At 37.0% G+C, this 19,643-nt stretch overlaps 1 long non-coding RNA gene across 1 annotated transcript in view; it reads right to left on the bottom strand.

Moving 5' to 3' along the window:
• Window positions 1-17,876: 17,876 nt before the first annotated feature.
• The window catches only part of LOC102005728, a 38,990-nt gene continuing 37,223 nt past the window's right edge, over window positions 17,877-19,643 (bottom strand). The window contains exon 4 of the long non-coding RNA XR_261111.2: window positions 17,877-17,959. This is a non-coding gene — a long non-coding RNA (uncharacterized LOC102005728). The remainder of the gene's footprint in view (window positions 17,960-19,643) is intronic.

Here is a 19,643-nt window from a genome sequence, read left to right as displayed (position 1 = left end):
CTTGTAAATATTGTTGATACAAAGGATGGCCCCCATGAAATAGGGCTTTAGCCTTCTCCAGTTTAAGCATCTGCAAAGCCATAAAAAGAAGCCAGCTTCACTTCGAGAGATGTTGCATTCTCCAAAACTGGGAGCAAAGCAGTTAGATGACTTCTTCAAGAAAAGCCATTGGCAGGCTGAATAATAATGAGTAACTAGAAATAAGTTATTTTCCATAAGAAGAGTCACTGGGGGTTACCTATGTATCACTGGGCTATAGCTCTTAAGATTTGGCTACGTTACTTCCCTTTTTACAAAAAAGAGTGTTTTGAAGGTTTTCTTTCTGGAGACCAGAGACAAAGCAATAACTGACTTACCTGATATGAACCACTGATCTAGCTCAGCTGTAATGGCTGAGTCATCTTGTATCTACCTTCTTTGGTAAAATACATCCACAGTAACAGAAAGAAATGAGTTAGCCCTGGAAACTTTTAGGAGAGACTGTTCAGAATCCATACCTGAGAGTTCCTGCAAGAGAGAAGCAAGTTCAGTCTGTAAGCTTGTCCCAGTTTACCATGAGCATACTTGGTCTGGGAGAATGGAGGAGGTGCTAAAGGTAACAAGCACAAGAGTGGGTGATGATTAGGTAGTTGAAGCTGGCAAACCCTTCAGTCTTGATAATAAGATGTTGGAAAAGTTTGCAAAAGGTTAACTTACCCCTCGCCAGCTTTTTGGAGCAATGGACCAGTTTGAGACATCTGGAATTCTCTGTGTGCCTGACTGGGATTTAGCGACTTCCTACTGAGCGCCATGCCACAGTCTGGTAGGATTCACATTCTGCAAGAAGGTAGTTATTTAGAAGCAGATGCACCCATGGTCACTTTAAATGGCTAGTAACCCACCAAAGGGCTTGACTCCCTACAGAAATCTGCTTTCTCATTTTAAAAAAATTGATCTCGTGGGATCTCAAAATTGATCTCATGGGATTGTTAGAGGTCCACGTAAGACTATTTATAGAAAGTATGCAAAGTGGGTAATAATATCTAGTGTGGAAATATGCTGCTATGAATAATATAAAAAACTACCATTAATGAGTGATTACCGTGTGCCTCATCTTGTACTAAGAATTTTATGTGGGTTATCTTGTTTGACCTTGACAATAATCATATAAGAAAGATTCTTAAATGCAAATGGCAGAATATCTAATCACAGTATCTTTACATAGAGTTAAGGTAAGATGGAGCTCATTTTCTGGAAACACAGGTTATAGAGATATACATGGAGAAAAAAACAGGGAGAAATTAGGAGCGATAGCTATGACTGTTGAACTCTTTGTGAAGAGGAATCTGAGAAAGTCACCAGGTCTTCCCTTTTCTTTGTTTTTGTTTTTTTGTTTTTTGTCTTTTTGAGACAGGGTGTCACTATGTAGCTCAGGCTGGTCTTGAACTCACTTTGTAGCCCAGGCTGGCCTCAAACTCACAGTGATCCTCCTGCCTCAGCCTCCTGAGTGCTGGGATTACAGGTGTGCGCCACCACATTTGGCCACGTTTGCTGTTGTGGAAGCAGACCTGGAGCATTGCGGGGCAGCAGCAAGGATGGTTAGACAGTGCTGAAAAGAAAAATGAAAAGAAATGCTTCCTATGTCACTTCGGAGGTGTTAAGGGAAGTTCAGGACCTATCAGAGAAGACAGGGGACCTGTCTAGGAAAGAAAGTTCATCTGGGAGAGAGAAACAGCGGAGATTATCTGATGCCGAAAGCCTAGCACTCTAAAACAGTCTCTTAGGAGGAGGGTCAAAGAATTAATTCCATAGGGTAAGAAATTAGAGCTGAAAGAGAGGAGAATAAATACTCCGGCTATTCTGATTGTGGACTTGCATGTGCCTGGGGTGGGGATGTCAGTATTCCTCAAAATATATATTTTTAAACTTATTGAGGTAAGTATACTTAGAGAAAAATGCAGAAATCATATGTATGCAGTTTAATGAATTATCACAAAGTGAACACACCCTTGTAACCACTACCCAGGTCAAGAAAGGGAACATACTATCTTTATAAATATTTAGTACTCAGAGTTGTCACATACTTAAATAAATTTGAGCTCCCAAAATAGGTATCTAAAATGTAACCAGTTAGCACATTTATACATCAAGTGAGAAAAGCAGGCTTGTTCTAAAAAATAAGTTGGAGAAAACATTTGAAATCCAAAAAGAAAATCCATAAAAATGAGATATTATAAGGCATAATTAAAAACTTAAATAAGGGATAATTTAAGGTACCTCTCAGATTTATTAGCATTGAAAACAAGTTCAAAGAGGAATTCTCACTTAAAAAAAGGGATGTGTTGCTTAAGTCTTTAAGAATATACAGCTTTTGGCACTGTTCCAAGCACATTGTGTGCTTAGCAAATATTTGTTGATAATGATAATGATGATAAGTTACTCTTTTATGTAATTCATGGTGACCTGCCTAAAGCAATAACCTGTGGGAAGAAATATGACTTTAAGTTCTTTTGAAGTTCCTGGTTGGAGCTGCGGGAGAGAATATTCTGTGTACTAGTGATGATGTGTTTTATGCATCAAGCGAAATTATTTTGCACTTTATTTCCGTTCTTCCCAACAATCAAACACAGAGATAGAAGGAGGGAAAGAAAATAAGAGATAACACGATGAAAAATAGAAATAAAGGGGAAAACAAATGCTGAGTTAAGGGTACTCAAGAAAAGGTCATTTTGTACTTTCTTCTGCTTCAATCAATACTACAGTTCAGTATAATAATTAATCATTCCTCTTATTAGATCAGATTTCATTATGTGCATATTTTATTTTGGTACATAATCATTTATTTGCCCACTGAAGATGTTTGTCCATAGCAGCCATGGGTAGAGGGTAGTCACAAAGACAGAAAAGAAAAAGCCTGGAAATGGAAAGTTTTTCTGCATATTACAGATGGTAATACCCTTAATGGATTCTTCATTTCGAACTTTGCCAAACATAGAATTGAACTTTGATGTGTAAATTTGATGATGCATGTGAACATGATGCATATACCTGTTTGCCATGGATAAACCGTGCCTGGTCTTTAACACCCGCCTTCCTCAGGACTCCCATGGTGCTACAAATGTATGCATGGTTTGTTTTGCTTTATTTTATTTTTAAATTGCCAGCAATATTAGGAAAAGATAAAGCATCTTTTTAAATACTAATTTGTGAATTTTATGGTTTTCTTTGCCCTCAGCAATAGAAAGCCATGATTTTAGCACTTAGCCATTGGGAAAAAGTATAAATAGATGTAGAATTCATAAGAACCTTCCCAGATGTCCATGCTAGTGAATGTATTATAATTTAACAGCTATGATTTGAATCATCTGTTCATTTGGTTATGACGTATTCAACAGTCCTTTCAAGCACCTTTTATAAAAATACAGGCAATTCAAATAAATTCTTTAGGAATAACTGTCATATGGTGCAAAGGAAACTCAGGTGTAATTTCAAGTTTACCACTAACTAGCTGTAAGACCTTGGCCTACTTCTGGGCCTTAAAGTTAGAAAGTGGTTAGAATCAGGGGCGATGGGGTCCATTAGACCTGGCTCAAGGCCCTTATCAAACCGCTCGAAGCTTCAGTTTCCTCATTTGTAAAGCAGGATCAGTAACAGTCAAACTCCACGTACTGTAAGTTCACTGTGAGAACTGAATGGGACAGTGTCTGTAAAACGCCGAGCACTCAAGCAGTGCACGGCGAGTAGCTCAGTCAAAGTGGCCACTATTGTCCTTCTGAGTGTTATGAGTCTGTGAATGATGGAGCTTCTTAAGTATCTGTCAAGATTGTTTCCAGTTAGGAATTTCAGGTCCTCATAAGTAGCACTTGATAACCAAGCTTTTATTCTACATAGGTCCTTGGGCACTGGTGTATTTTAACTACATGTTTACTGAAAACCCCAACGTCCTTGAAAGGAGAGGAGAAAACCTGTTACCTGGTCAGAAAAGGAAAGACCATGTGGACTTGTCTGGAACGGTCCTTCCAGGGAAGCTGTGTATCAGAGGAGCGTCATGTTCTTGGGGCTACTAGGGCTGGACAAAGGGACACGGCTGGGCCAGGGAAAGAGGATGATCAGAGACAGAAGCCAATGTCCTTAGGAGGGACCAAAGGAAGCGAATTATCCCTCCCATCGACATCCTCTTTTGTACAGTTTCCACATCCATGGAAGCAGTCTGGGGTGGCAAAAAATAGTAGCCAGAGCCTGTACAGTTCTCCCCGCGCATAATGACAACATACTTTCTTTTTTAGTTCTTTGTAACAGACTAGTGTTTTGTCAGCTATAGGACATAAACAGGAAACAGAATGCCTTGTTTGTTTTAAAGAGTGGGAAATTTAATACAGGGAGGTTTAATCCAAGTGGGTGAATCTGACATTGAAAGCCCAGGTTTCCTGATTCATAGTTCTAGGCTTGTTCCTTTGTACTATTTCTCTCAGATGTCAGGTTGTATGCATTCAGATAGTTCTTTTCCTTTTCATTTATGTCTTTTTGAGCTTCAGTTTTTTTATTCATAAAACAGGACTGTAAAAAACAGCCTCCCTAGTCCTGTGAGGAAAAGAAACGAGAGAATGTGTGTCGATGCTTCGCACAGCAGTCACTCTTGGTGGTTTCTGGCAGTCACACTCCCTCCTGCTCCCACCTTACCTGGGAGGACACTGAATCCCTAGCATTGCTTTAAATTGTTCCCTCTAATGGAATCCCATGTTTTGAGAGATTTTGTATATTAGATTATACATATTGGTTAACAATTATTTTCTTTTATTGTGAAGGGCATTGAAGATTGCCAGTTGGAGCTTCTGATCGGCAACTTTATCAAGTTGATTTAATTCCAGCGAAGGTAAAGAAGCCTGACATTTAGAAATTTATCCTCATCTAAGTCAGTGTATTTCCTTTAGGCCATTTAGAGTGCCTAAAACATCTTGTTGATCTCTGGTACTGTCTTTGCAGATTCTAGACATAATTGGGCTCTTGCTTTTCAGTGAATGAGCCAAACCTCATTATTATAATCTGAGTAAGTCTTGTTTTGTGTGTGATCTAATTCAATTATCAAATGCTACAATTTTTTCCATCACATCATGGGAAACTGGGGTGGTCCAGAATAATCAAAGTGAATTCTGAGTGAAACTGCAGATGACTTTTTAACATGCTACTAGAAGTTACTGGTCAATAGGCATACCAATCTTTCAAATCCTACATTCTAGTTTATAAGAATCAAACTATGTAGTTTATTCATTGCCATTTAAAACTAAGTTTAATTTTTAATTTTTTTTGCATTTTGGCCATGCAATTTTGATAGGATCAAAAGGGAAAATATTTTAGAACACAAAAATTTGCTAATTTATAGCCAAATTTAACTGTTTCGACAGCAAATATGTTGAAAAAGACAAATTTATATAAAGTCATCACTTGTTTTGCCAAGATATATTACATAGAGAAAAAGTCTTGAGTCTTTCAAATAGCATTGGGCAAGGCTAAAATAACTTCATTGTGAGAGCATTTTCCTTCTCTGTGTGCAGGCTAAGTGCATATTTTATGCTCTTAGGAATAACTTTCCAAAGCTGTGTGAAGAATGTAGCAATAAAATCTAATAAGAATTATGGCTCATGACTTGAATGATGTCAGTACCCTTTTAATCCTCCCAAACATGAAAACATTTTCTCCTCTTAAATAAGATTTCTTAACTCTTTATTTCTGAGGAAATAAGTAGAGCTCCGTAATGCCATTGGCAACATAAGAGTTAAAGGAAGGTGTTTCTTTCCATTATTGATGTTTGTTCATTAATATCACTTTAGAAAGTAAATGAACTCTAGACTATATTTTTATAAATACATATTATTTCATCTGATTTTTAAAATACATTATTTAACTGTAGAAGAGCTCTTGTGCTTAGTACTCCAGTTATAATTTTTTGTTTTCTCTAAGCCAGTGGCAACAAACTTGAGTATGAATCAGTATCAACTACAGAGCTCATTAGAGACATTGCATTTGGAGTTTCTGATTGAGGGAGCCTGGTGTGGGTGCACGAAATTGAATTTATAACAGTCTTTAGGTGATCCTGTGGATTCTAGCTCAGGGGTTGCATGTTTATATGTACTGCTTTTCAGTCGTGTTACAAGCAATCTTCATAGTTTAGATTTAAGATTTTAAGGTATGTAGTTCCCTTGGCTTAGGTGAAGCCAAAGTTCAACAAGTTAGCTATCATTTAGTTATTTGGCTAGATGTATTCCTTTTTTTTTTCCTTTCTGAGACAGGGTCTCACTATGCAGTTCAGGCTGGCCTTGAGCTCACTTTGTAGCCCAGGCTGGCCTCGAACTCCCAATGATCCTCTTGCCTCAGCCTCCCAAGTGCTGGGATTACAGGTTTGAGCCATGCCCAGCTAATTTATTTTTTTGTTACCGGGAATTGAACTCAGGACCTTGTGCTTGCCAGGCAGGCATTTTACTGAGCTATATCCCTAATTTGGCTAGACTTACTCCAAGCCAAAGAACTGCATGCAGAAAAGCACAGTTAATGAACAGTTTGATGCTGAAAGCTGTCAGACTGAAGAATCTCTACAGGTAAGTGTGTGATTTCTTCAGTGACATCACATTTGCCTGCAGAGATTTTCCAGTCTGCCACTTTGACATTGTGTTTAACATGGAAAAAAATTGTCTTCATTTTACAGTGGTCTTTCTGGTCCTTCTTTATTTTAAAACTACATTTATTTGAACTTAAAATATGGTGACAGTAGGAGGTATAGTTGGAATTCTAAAAGGAAAGTAAATGACAGTGCCTACTCTCATTCTGTCACATATTACCGGGATAATAATGGAAGAGGGAAAAGTGAAGCCATGCAAGCCATAACCAGTCACATTTGTGACTATGTTGTAGCCACAAAAGGAAATGCGCATCCTTAAGTTTCAAACAATTTTATTTACATATGAGACTCTGTAGCTGGTTTCTCCATGTCTCTCTTAATTCACAATTATACCTACATAATCAAAAATGAGTAGAACGAGGAAATGTGCTGCTGACTTTTATTTTCCTCATCTCTCTTCAATCCAGTGATTGTTTAATGATAAGTAACATCACCTGCTGTTTATTTTGATGGTGCTGCAATAATGAATAATATATAATATTTACTTTAGAAGCTCAATCTAATTTGTGAATATTGTGATATTAATTATATAATTTTTTGTTTATCAGAACCTTTTCTTTTTTCAGTGTTAACTATAAATTTATTTTCTCATTTCACTGGAACAGAAACTTTGTGTATTTTGTTCCGTCTTGTATGTGCCAGTACATAGAACAGTTCCTGGCTCATAGTAGCTTAACAAACATTTACTGTTGAAATGAACATTAATTTTCTGAAGATTTTTTGCATTTTTTATCAGTAGAAAGGTGATACATATTTATATAAATGTTAATATTTTTATTGATATCAGAGTGAATACATTTAATTTTATAGAATATTTAAACATATATAAAATCAATCTTGATAATAAAGAATATAATCCTATAGTAAAATACATTATAATGGATATTTTTCATTTAGGATTAGTAATTTTCTTAAAACCCAATGATGTTATATTATGCATATAATTCTAGTCCACATGAGTTTTTTTGTTTTTCTCTTTTGGAGATAGGATCTCACTATGTAGTTCAGGTTGGCCTTGAGCTCACTTTGTAGCCCAAGCTGGCCTCAAACTTGCAATGATCCTCCTGCCTCAGCCTTCCGAGTGCTAGGATTACAGACGTGTGCCACAATGCCCGGCCAGATGAGTTTTTTTAGTTGTGAGTTTTATTCAAGTTAATGTAATAATGATTTACAAAATTAGGTTTGTTTATATTTACACAGCACAGTATTTTGATTATCTGTTAATCAACCCTAAAAGCACCCTTGGAAATCAAGATAACTTTAACAACCTCTCCCACCTGTAATTTCAGGACTCCGGAAGCTGAGGAAGGAGGATTCCTGTGAGTTCAAGGCCAGCCTGGGCTACATGAGCAAGTTCAAGGCCAGCCTGAACTATGTAATGAGACCCTGCCTCAAAACAAAACAAAACAAAACAAACAAAAATCTCAGCCTCCTTTTAACTGCATTCTGGAAACCATAAATGCAAACTTAACATTAAATCTCTCATAAGTTTGTAGAGGATATAACAGGTGGCCCTGATCTGATATGAGTAGAGCTAAAATCATGTGTTGAAATAATTGCAACTTAGAAAGATAGAAAACATCTGGGCTTCAAGAGAGGCCATTTCCATCCTTTACAAACTAGAGTGCTGTGTTTATCCGTGTTGTGCTGGGAACCATGATCCCGAGTCAGTTCCTCTAACTGCCCAGCGACGGGATAGTACACCCCAGTCAGGAAAGAACATCAAGGCTTCTTGTACCCTCACTGGTTTTCCCTTCTCACAGCATGCTTTTTGTCCTGTATGTGCCTGCAGGCTGTGGTTAATGGTACTTGTTCTCTTGAAGAAAATGGAATTTGTGAATGATGGAACCCTAACCTCCACATCCCCTGATTCTTCATCCCTTATTTCTTTGCTTTGTGTGAAGGCGTGGTTGGAACAGAGCTTGCAGACAGCCTCATCCTTATAGGTGCCTCTGAAGAAGCTACGGGCTTCTGTTAGCTTAAGCATTTGGGTAAAGAAATACCTCTCTAAAAACACAAATATTTGTTATATAGGCATCACCTGTCATTGATAAATGAATGCACATGTGTTTGTACTGCAATTCCTCAAGATTAGAAGTGAAAAATCAAACGGCAAAGAGCATTTTGAATGATCAGGCCAGTATGTACCCAGTGATTCTCAACTGGCTGCACATCAGAAATATATTGGATTTATGGAACAGACAGATTTCTAAGCCCCCCACCAAGATCTCTTGAACCTAAACTTCCAAGAGTGGATTTGAGAAATCTCTTTTTAAAAAAGGAGATGGAGGAAGGGAAAGGGTATTGGGATAGCAATAGGAGAAGGAGGAGGAGGGGAGAAGGAGAAGGTATGCCTTGCACGGCAGGTTCAGGTTTGCAGCAAAACTGAATGGAAAGTACAGAGTTGCTGCATATCCACTACCTGCATGTGTGAAACCTCCTTCCACCATTGCCGTTCCCTGCCTCAGCGTGTGTTGTTTTGACAGATGAACCCACACTGACACATTATTACTCTCAATCCATGGCATACACCAGAGCTCATTCTTGGCATTTTATGTAGGAGCTATGACAAATGTTTAATGATATGTACCCAATCTATACTGTATTTTCCCTCCCCCACGCCCTCCATTTTGTGCTGATTCATTCCTCCATTGCCTCTTTTTGCAAGGATAGTTTTGCCTTGTCCTAAATGTCATATTGTTGGACTCATACAGTAGGATAGAGCTTTTTCAGACTGGAATTTTTCCACTTAATAATACATATATAAATTTTTCTGTATCTTTTTCTTTTCTCTTTATTTAATATGTATATATTTTTGTCCTAGGAATTGAATTTAGGACCTCGCAGACACTGCCACTGAGTTACATGCCTGGCCCCATATTTTTCTTACGGCTTGGTAGTTTTATTATTTTTTGGCAATCAATAGTATTCCTTTGTCTGGATTTATCAGTTTATTTACCCATTCACCTACTGAAAGACATCTTGGTTGCTTCCAAGTTTTAGCAATTATGAAAAAACTGCTGTAAAAATCTGAGTGCAGGTTTTTGAGTGGATGTAAATTTCCAACTCCTGTGTGTATATGTGTGTGTGTGTGTGTGTGTATAGTTACACACACATTTATATAAAGAGTATGTTTAGTTTTGTGAGAACCAAACTTTGCTCCAGAGTGGCTGCACAGTTTTGCTTTCCCACCAGCAATGAATGCGAGTTTCTGTTGCCCCAGATGCTGGTCAGCGTTTGGTGTTGTCAGTGTTCCAAATTTTGCCCATTCTAACAGGAGTGTAGTGGTATCTTGTTGTTGTTTGCATTTGCGATTCATTAATGACCTGTGATGTTGAATATCTTTCATATCGTACTTACCATATCTTCTTTGTTGACGTGTCCATGTAGGTGTTTTGCCCATTTTAAAACTGGGTTCAAAGGCTGTAGCTCAGTGGCACAGTGCCTGCCTGACAAGTGCAAGGTCCTGAGTTTGATTCCCACCATAAAAAAGAAAAATCAGGTTCATGTCCCTATTTTTGAGTTGTAAAAAATACAACTGACACATTATTCAGTTCTTTGAATTCTCTGGATAGCAGTCCTTTATCAGTGTGTCTTTTACAGATATTTTCTCCCAGTGTGTGGTTTGATATCATCTTTTGAAAAGCAGAAGTTCTAAATTTTAATGAAGATTATCTTATCAGTTATTTCTTTCATGGATCCTGCTTCTGGGGTTTTACCTAAAAAGTACTGCCAAATTGAAACTCATATAGATTTTCCTATATTATCTTCCCATATTATCTTAGATTTTGTATTTTATGTTTAAGTCAGCGAACCATTTTGAGTGAACCTTGGATAAAGGAGATAAGCTCTGTGCCTAGATTCACCATTTTAAGTGTGGATGTCCATTTTTAAAACAATATTTCTTGAAAAGATTGTCTTTGCTCCATTGTATTACTTTTGCTGATTTGTCAAAGATCAGGTGACTACATTTATGTGGCTCTATATTCTATTCTTCTATTCATGTGTTTATTTTATTTTTTTAAACCAATACCACATTGTCTTGGTTAGTGTAGCAATATAGTAAATCTTAGTGTTAGCATAGACAATCTTTTGCCAGACTTTTACTTTCAACCTATATGTGTCTTCGTATTTAAAGAGGGTTTCTTGTACACAATAAATGACTGGGTTGTTTTGATCCAGTCTGCAAATCTCCATATAGCTGCTATGTATAGACCATTTAGGGTTAAGTGAGTATAGTTATAGGTGGATTAATAGCTGTCATATTTGTTATTGTTTTCTATTTATGGACATTGCTCTTCACTCCTGTTTTTTGTCTTCCACACTTTCTATTCTATAGTTTTAATAGAGCATTTTATATGATTAAATTTTATCTCTTTTCTCAGCATATCAATTATATTTCTGGGCTTTTTGAGGGGGCTGTTTTTAGTAGTTGCTCTAGGTTTTGTGACACATATTCACAACAAATGCAAGTCCAATTCACACTATGCTTCATGGGTGATGCAAGTACTTTACAAAAGCAAAATATCCCTAATTCCTCCATTTTGTCCCTTATATCATTGCAGTTATCTATTTCACTTATACCTAAGCACATACGTATTTATGTGTACATATATATATAAAACACATAAGTATAGATAATTGAATAAAGTATTGCTAATGTTTTAAATTAATTAAGAATAAGAAAAATAAGCTTATAACTTGTTCCTTTTCTGACTTTCTTCCTTTTTTTTTGTCTTTTTGAGACAGGACCTCATTATACAGTTCATGCTGGTTTTTTATTTTATTTTTATTTTAAAGAGTAAAAGAAGGATAACATAGTAATAGGGGGGCACTTACCAAATTACAGACAAAGTGGTAGGAAATTATCAATGCAGGCTGGTTTTGAACTCACTTTGTAGCCCCAGGCTGGCCTATAGTCCTCCTGCCTCCGCCTCCTGAGTGCTGGGATTACAGGTGTGTGCCAGCATGCCTGGCTCCCTTTTTTGTACAGATCTGAGTTTCTGACCAAAACAGTATTCCTTTTGTCTGAAAATTTTTTTAACATTTCATGCAAAGCAAGTGTACTGACAATAAATTTTCTCAATTATGTTTGTCTAGGAAAGTCTTTATTCCTCATTTAAATTTGAAAGAACAATTTCACCAAGTACAGAATTCTGTTTTTGTTGTTGTTGTTTTTCAGCAACTAATATATAACATACTATTCTCTTCTTGCTTGGATAGTTTCTAAGAATTAGATTCAATTCTTAGCTTTGCTCATGGATAGGTTATTTGTGTGTGTGTGTGTGTGTGTGTGTGTGTGTGTGTTGGGGGTCATTATTACTGGTCTCCCTGGAGCTTTTAAATTTTAAATGTATACATATTTTTTCTTCTGAGACTGGGTCTTGCTATGTAGTTCAGGCTGGCCTTGAACTCACTATGTCCTGGGATTACAGGCATGTGCTACCACGCCCGGCTCAAATTTACACATATTGATCCTCTAGCAATTGGAGTTTGGGTTTTTCTACCCAGCACCGGTTTCTAAGGAGGTTTCTCCTCTATTAAGGTGTGATTCTCTCTATTCACCTGTCTTTCCTGTTTTGGGAACAGTAGTCTGCACTGTGACTTCAGTCTTTACATGAGTTTAGGAATAATTGTTTATTTTTCTATTTGTTCAGTTTTTTACTTATTGTTAGGACAGAGTGGTAATATTAAGCTCCTACTGATCTGGAAACTTGAAGTTTGGATGTTTCTATTTTTAAAAACAAATCTGACGATGGGATAGTTTTACTGCACATGGCTTTTTAAACTTTGAAAATGAGTATCAGTTATGTTAAAGAACATGAAATATGAAATGATAAATTTATTAAAAAATAGGAATTTGACAAAAGTGGGCTGTTCTGGTTGAGGCGTGTCGGTAAGGGATCCAAGGTCTGTCCTCTGAGCCCCTCCTTATGACATCCATAAACTGCCTCTGGAGGGCCCCTCATAGGGTCCCTCGGGAACGGGGAACTGCCTGTGGTCTCCTAGCTCCCGGATGGCCGTGTGCAGTAGGGAGGACATGTGTCCTGGGCCGATCAAAAGAAGGAATGGTGCTCAGCTAGGCAGTGGTGTCAGACGTTTGCCCTGTAACTGGGACTGGAGAACGAAGGGGGCAGGAGAATGATGCACTTGGAATCAAAGGTCAAAATCTGCTGCACAAAAAGACCATTTTGTTACTTGCCTCCTTGAGACGATACCGCCTGCAGGGTGTTTTTTAGTTAACCTAGACTACGGGGATGTTTTAAAGGTGGAGGATTGCCCTGGTGATGACCAAATATGAGAAATAAACTTCCAGTGGGGCTGGGTTGCCTGCTGACTGTGATTTCCTGATGATCTATAACAATGGTTATTCACTAACAGCTGGCGCTTGTCTCCCTCCCACAAAGCCACTGGGAAGAGCAGGCCTTCTGATTGGTGAACCTGAACCGTTTCCTTGGTGACTGTTAACTAGCACGTGTTTTATTGTTTCCAACTGCTTTTCCTGGGGTATTTGCAGGTGGTGGGAGATGCTTTCTTAAAGAGGGGTCATAACCTCTTGAACTTTCCGATGTTGCAACAAATTGGGGAACAAAACAGTTTTTTCTGTCAAATATATTAAGTAAATCTTATTACATAGAATTTTCAAGACAGATGCAGTCCAATAGTTTTCTTTTTTGCCATTATTTCCAGATGTTATCATTTAAAAGCCAGAGTTTCATTTTACGGTCACAATCTACAGAAAGGTAGCATAAGGGGTACGTACGGCCTCAGGAAATTTTGGTCTTTGGAGCATGTGTTGGGGGTCTATATTTTACCAAAAATGTGAGGTAAACCCTCCCCCACCAAAAAAAGTGAGTGTATTTTCAATTGGTCTTTTAAGGGTTTGTTTTGTCTCTTTGTTAAGTAACAGTGTTTTTGCTTTTAATGGTAGTTTTCTTTCTCACATTAAATGCACCATAAAATTTATAGCATTGCTATAAAACACAAGACTAAATAAGACTTAATTATTAGATTTTCTTCTATTTCTTTGACACAGTTTGAAAGGACTAGTTAATTTTTAGATGGATAGCTCCCTCTTCTGTTTGCTTTGCAGAATTGCCAGAATCTTTGTCAGCACAGAAAGAAGATGCACTATTTATCACTGAATTTTCTGTCTTCGCTGTATGTAATTACTCTCTGTAGGATAGCAAATCAATGAATTAGAATGTGGAAGATGTCTCCATTGTAATAATTTTGTTTAAAATAAAATAGTCTGTCCTGCGGTAAATGGTCAGCGAAAGAAAATGGTTAATATTGAACTTTGTGTACAGATATTCCTGTTAATAGTGAACTTTATCTACAGAGATTCCTGAAAAAGTTTGCAGACCTGACCAATGAACTTGCAGACTTGTGTGAACTGCATTTGAAACACCTTGACTTTGGTTAAATAAATGTTTGCCACTTGATTTGCATAGCATTCAAATAATACTGCAACTCAAGGTCTTCTCTTGAGCCTAGTTTGCAAGGTCTTTTCTAGGAAGTGTTCTTCATGGGTTTGCAAACATGCATGTGTAGACAAACTAGCTCAACAGCATTCAAATTCTCCTCTCTGGGACCTTGGAATTTTAAAAAATCTTTTAAAATTTTTCTTCCTGAAATACTTTTTGTTTCTTTTCTTGGGTACAATTCACTCACTCAGCAAGAGTTAGCGTCATGCTTTGACAATGAACACAAAATATCCAGAACCTAAATTCATAACCAGAGAAGCAAAAGAGCTGAACTATTTATGATCATGAGCATATTTCAAGTCCATGTTTCTAAAGACTTAGAAGTGATAAATTTTGACTATGAAGAGGAAAATGTCAGTTAAGTCAAACCCATTTTTCTCAAATCCCTCAATAGCAGGGTGGCGGGACTTCTATAAGCCTAATTAAGTGAATTTATATTAGATGAACATGGTTTACACCTCTCTATTTTGCATATGTCAGGGCTTTTTGAGAGAGAAACTGTATTTTACTTCACCTATAGTATTACTGTTGGCACTCTGTCATTATATTTTCATTATTGGGGTACAAATGATATTTAAATATCAAGGAATAATCTGAATATTTGTGGAATGAGAATTAGAACATTACTCACCAAAATTTGGAGACTTTAACACATATTTTTAAATTGTAAATTACTTTTAGATGGAATAACCAAGGCATAAAATATTAGACAATAGATCTTATGTGGGTTGAGGGCTTGTTAGAAACCAGACTGCAGCTCTCTCCATTCAACCTCCCCCTTCGTAGGCCCGCCCCTTTCAGGGTGCTTTCAGAGCCCTCTCCTCTCCGTTGCTGGACCTGGTTTCTCCAGCTCCCAGTGCTTTTTTTGCCCAGACCACAATGGGCTGTAGTCAAAGGATTCTTCCCTAAGGGTAGAATTTGGCTACTTGACTGTGGCTCTATAAATATAGATTTTATGATTTCTTTCTTCCTGTAAGTACGATTTTGGGGTCCATTTTCATATTCGCATCCCAGTGACATTAGTTGAGTGAATCTGAACTAGTTAACCAACCTGTCTGTGCTTCAGTTTTTGATTCCATGAATTAAAGGTAGTAATAGTGCATCTCTCAGAGGGTTAAGACCAGCGATATATGTGGCACAGTGTCTGGAACAAGGTAAACACTCAATAAACATTGTTATTGTTGTAATTTTCTGCCTTTCTTCCATAGTTTACCCTGCAGCATGCAGTAATCATATTCTAAAACAACTGAGGATTGTATCTCATCTTCATAGCAGTATTATTCACAATAGCCAAAAGGTAGAAGTAACACAAGTATACATTGATAGATAAATGGGTAACAAGAATGGTGGTATATACATCCAGGGGACTATTATTCAGCCTTAAAAAAGAAAAGGCAGGCTGACACATGCTACAACATGGTTAAACCTTGAAGACATTAGGCTAAATAAAATGAACCAGTTCCAAAAAGACAAATATTGTATGATTCCAGTCACAGGGACCACCTAGAGCAGTAAAGATCATGAAGCAAAGTAGAGTGGTGTTTGCCAGGGTAGGAAGGAGGAAGAATGAGCAGGATGTGGAATGGGTTTATGGTCTCAGTTTTGGCGTTGGAAAGCTCTAGAGGCTGGTTCAGCAACAGCGCATACAAATGCAACAGTGGCTGAAGTGGTCAATTCTGAGTGTATTTTACTGCATAAACCACAACAACACAGTAACAAAGACGATGGAAGGCCTAGAGCAATTAGAGTGTATTAGGTATATTAGTGATGAAGACCACTTCAACGTGGCTCTGAGCGGACTTAAATTAACCAGTTGGCTTCCATGTTTACTTATGTGTCTGTCCAAGGCCCAGGCCCCTTGTCTGGAGATGGGTAGCAAGTGAACCTGTGGGAGTCACTGGTCGCGACTGCCGGAGGCATGTAGTGGCTGGTGAAGCAAAGGGCAAGACAAGGCCACAGCTAAGGACACCTGGCTCCAACCTCAGTTAACTAGATAAAGACTATAGCTGCTGGCACTGTCTACTGGAGATTACACAGTTCTCCTAAATTACTTTGGAGAAGCCCTGGAGTGGACTTCCAAGGCCCTTGAACTAGGCTGAGTCTCACGCTCCTTCAGTATTCTCTGCCTTGTTTTGATAACTAAGTAAGTACAGGCTATCCAGAGGTCTTTATCTTAGCTCCAGATAATCTTGAATTCTGTGAGAGGATTTTGATCCTCCTGGAGTCCTGAAATCATTCCATTTGTCTCTTTTATTAATCCTTCATTGTCCACTCATTTGGGAGATTATAGACCTGATCAGTCTGCAATAACTAAGTAATAATATTAAGGCGATGTATTAATTCTGGGCACTTTGACTCACAGATCGAAGTGTTCTGGGCCAGCCTTGTAGGTTAGAACCAGAAAGGTTTTGGTGGATAGCTAAGCACATGACTGCAGCGCTCCAACGTCATATATGTCTTGGTTCTGTTTTCTTCCTCTGGGACTGCTGACTTCCTTCCAGGGATGGACTTAATTCCTAGAGCCTTATAGTTTATGAACCTGAATGAAATTTCAGAAGCACTCTTTCCCCAAGTCACATCAAAAAACCTTCAGAGACTCTTAAAAAATGCAAATGCATGAAAAGCAAATTTGATTCAGCAAATTAAATAAAATTTCCTTGGGAGTGAGGATGGTAAGGCTGTTGGAAAGAAGCTTAGCAACTGCCCTATTGAACAAAGCAAGCAAGAGACAGAGAAAGAAGGAAAGAGAAGAAAACTGTATTTGGTTTCAGGTCCCTTCCCAGGTTTCTATTTGTTCATTATTACCCACAGAGGTGATTAAAAAAAATTGTATATTAGTAGGGTAAAAACCAAGAAAAGCTGGAAAAGGGCCTGTGCTAAGTTGGCATTTGATAATTTCTTATACCTGGAAGCTGTATCCCTTTTATTTCAATTCAAGAATTCCTGTTATATTTAATTCAATATTCAATATCCCTTTAAATTCAGTTTAATGACATTTATTGACTATTTTACCTTGCAGTGAAGAGCCAGGTATCAGGAAACTACTAGGTTAACAATTTTAAAAAAAGTTTTAAAAGAAGATAAATAATTTAAAGCCTTTAAAAATTTTTATTTAATGCTCAATGTAATGAAATATATTGGGAATCATAACATTTAGTCATCCTTCCAAATAACATTCATTTTATGAATATGGGGTTTATATAAACTAAATATTTACAGAGGGAATTTACATTTTCAAATGTATTGTAGGGAGAATGTCATCTTTTCAGAGAAGCTAGGAGGGAACAGTCATCCCACTAATGGATATATTTGCTCAAGTCAGCATCAAAAAGACACAGAAAGCACACTTCTTTATTAACTTCTCAAAAATAGCTATTAAAATGCTGAACAGTAGGGCAGGATTAAAGTCTATGTCATTTTCAAAATTCTACATTTAAATTTTACTTTTAATTTTCTTTGTCCTTTTGAAATAACAATCAGGAGTTTTTCTCTAAATTTTAGATACCTAAAATAAAATAAGCATTGAAATACAGTTACTAGCTTATTCAAGAGCATTATCCTAATTCTAATTTCAAGATAGTCTTTTTTTTTTTAGGATAGTCTTAATAAAAAGCCTGAGTTTATGAATCCACCAACAGACTCTTTTATTATAATCCCAGGGGGTCAATAACAATCTTGAAATCACAAAATATGCATAGAGGAAAATATCAGACTTACCAAGGAATACAGCTGTAACAGTGCATGACAAAAGGCATATTTTGGTGAAATTACTCAGTTTCCTGTCTTTCAGCTTCGGGTACTTTCTCAGAGCATATGAAAGCTTCAGATATAAGTAAAATAAAAAGGGAAGTGTTTTTAATATTAGGAGCTATGCACAATAAAGAAAAAACTCTTAGAAACACATTTAAGACATCAGTGTATTTCTTAATAGAAATATTTCCCTTTCCATTTTCAATATTTCTAGTTCAATAAGTATTCACCCCTCAAGGATTCCTAATAAAAAATTTCACCCTTTTGAGAGACAGACATCATTAAGTTCATTTTTAAAAGATTCTCATTTAGCATTTTCCCAAAAGTGAACTTTTGGTGGCTTTTGAATCCTTTCAAGTCATGAAACCTTAGAGAGAAACCAAAGAAAGAGCAGACCATGGCCTACCTCCTTCAGCCTCTGAGAATTCCCTCTCCGAGGAGTTTCTGAAAGAGTGAGGCTGCGTCAGAACCCCCCATTCTTCTCCTCAGAAGTCACTAAATCGGCAGAAAGGCTGGCAATAATGGCACATGAAATTTAAGTTTTGTGTAGGAAACAGACAGGCAGTCTACACTTTGTTACTCACTTGATAGACAGAGCCATTTTGACAGCCCTAACCTTGGAAACCACAGGCCCTGCTGAGCTCAGCAGGAGTCAAACGCTGAGTACCATCTGTCAGAGCTTTATTCCCCCTCCTTCTCCACGCCTCTACTATAAGATGCTAACAGGAGCATTGAATGAAAGTCCCCAACTACAGTTAAACTTGTGCGGATTGTCACACTAAAGTTGGGATGAAAAATTTACTCTTAGAATTTGCCAAATTTGAGTGAATTCAACTGATTTTTAAATGTTTTTTCTAAATGAATATCTGCAGAAAAACTGTGTGGATTGTGGAACACCATAATTGAACTCCAAATAACGAACGTCTCAGATAAGAAAATTTTGTGTCATTTTGTATGGTTTTGCCGACTGTGCAGCTAAAATAATGAATGAGTTAGAAGTTCATAGTAGATAAAACAACAACAACAACAACAACACATTCACTTCTTTCCAAAAATAGACTTTGATGATCTGAACTCTCACTTTGTAAAAGAAATCTCATCCAGAACATACGCTCTTTCCCTCTCTGTGGCATAATCAACTTAAAAAAATTAACAGGCCCAATGATAATCAAATCAAATTAAATCAAGTGTGGTATTGCTCATGCTGCACTTGTGAAGAAAACAGTGTATCAATTGAAAAGAAAAAGGATCTAGAAAGGGCACTGCTTTCCATGAATTGCACTGGAGTGCTGCATATTTTTTTTAGAGTAATAATTTATTTTACATTGCATTAAAAAATTTTGAATGGTTAGTGACTAATTTTAGAGAGTTGCTAAAATCCTTGGATATAAAGTATCATTTCTAGCACACACAGTTCATTTAGAATTTTAGAGAACACTTGTATAAATACAGTATCATAAGAAAATAGAAATTTAGAGTTTGAAAGTTGAATAAATAGGTCTTCTAAGCAAAATTATTCCAAATTTTAATTTTTAGTTATTCTCCTTGAAATACTGTAGTAATACATTCACCTTGACATTTTTTCTAATTTTTTTCAATCCTCCAAAATGCTGAAAGAAAGATATTATATGTCACAAGAACATTTTATGTACTGTGTAGCATACTACATTGCAGCCATAATTACTGTTTAATGTTTAACTGCATAGCCAAGACCTTGTAAAGAATTTTTAAATTAATTAATCAATGATTATATT

The sequence above is a fragment of the Chinchilla lanigera genome, unplaced genomic scaffold (genome assembly GCF_000276665.1).
Source record: "Chinchilla lanigera isolate Chin_1 unplaced genomic scaffold, ChiLan1.0 scaffold00023, whole genome shotgun sequence".
In the NCBI taxonomy this organism is placed as follows: Eukaryota; Metazoa; Chordata; class Mammalia; order Rodentia; family Chinchillidae; genus Chinchilla; species Chinchilla lanigera.
Note: the sequence above shows the minus strand (reverse complement) of the source record. Positions and strands in the feature narration are given on the sequence as shown.